The sequence below is a fragment of the Arachis stenosperma genome, chromosome 1 (assembly GCF_014773155.1).
Source record: "Arachis stenosperma cultivar V10309 chromosome 1, arast.V10309.gnm1.PFL2, whole genome shotgun sequence".
In the NCBI taxonomy this organism is placed as follows: Eukaryota; Viridiplantae; Streptophyta; class Magnoliopsida; order Fabales; family Fabaceae; genus Arachis; species Arachis stenosperma.
In genome coordinates, this window is record NC_080377.1 from 73,277,549 (window position 1) to 73,278,898 (window position 1,350).

The window sequence follows — 1,350 nt, forward strand, 5'->3', positions numbered from 1 at the left end:
GGCTTCTGTAGCTCCAGAAAATCTACTTCGAGTGTAGGGAGGTCAGAATCCAACAGCATCTGCAGTCCTTTTGAGCCTCTGAATCAGATTTTGCTCAGGTCCCTCAATTTCAGCCAGAAAATACCTGAAATCACAGAAAAACACACAACTCATAGTAAAGTCCAGAAAGTGAATTTTAAAAAAAACTAAAAATATAATAAAAACTACTAAAACATACTAAAAACATACTAAAAACAATGCCAAAAAGCGTATAAATTATCCGCTCGTCACAACACCAAACTTAAATTGTTGCTTGTCCCAAGCAACTGAAATCAAATAGGATAAAAAGAGAATGTACAATGAATTCCGAAAACCTATGAAGATCAGTATTAATTATGAGCGGGGCTTTTAGCTTTTTGCCTCTAAACAGTTTTGGCATCTCACTTTATCCTTTGAAGTTCAGAATGATTGGCTTCTATAGGAACTCAGAATCCGGATGGTGTTATTGATTCTCCTAGTTAAGTATGATGATTCTGAACACAGCTACTTTATGAGTCTTGGCCGTGGCCCAAAGCACTATGTTTCCAGTATTACCACCGGATACATCCATGCCACAGACACATAACTGGGTGAACCTTTTCAGATTGTGACTCAGCTTGCTAGAGTCCCCAATTAGAGGTGTCCAGGGTTCTTAAGCACACTCTTTTTGCTTCGATCACGACTTTAACCGCTCAGTCTCAGTTTTCACTTGACACCTTCATGCCACAAGCACATGGTTAGGGACAGCTTGGTTTAGCCGCTTAGGCCAGGATTTTATTCCTGTGGGCCCTCGTATCCACTGATGCTCAAAGCCTTGGATACTTTTTATTTTTACCCTTGCCTTTTAGTTTAAAGGGCTTATTGGCTTTTTCTGCTTGCTTTTCTTTTTCTCTTTTTTTTTTGGAATTCACTGCTTTTTCTTGCTTCAAGAATCATTGATGATTTTTCAGATCCTCAGTAACATTTCTCCTTTTCCATCATTCTTTCAAGAGCCAACATTCATGAACAACAAATTCAAAAGACATATGCACTGTTCAAGCATACATTCAGAAAACAAAGTATTGCCACCACATCAAGATAATTAATTTGTTATAAAATTCGAAATTCATGCAATTCTCTCTTTTTTCAATTAAGAACATTTTTCATTTAAGAAAGGTGATGGATTCATAGGACATTCATAACTTGAAGGCATAGACACTAAGACACTAATGATCATAAGACACAAATATAGATAAACATAAGCATAAAAATTTGAAAAACAGAGAAAAAAGAACAAGGCGATTAAAGAAACGGGTCCACCTTAGTGATGGCGGCTTGTTCTTCCTCTTGAAG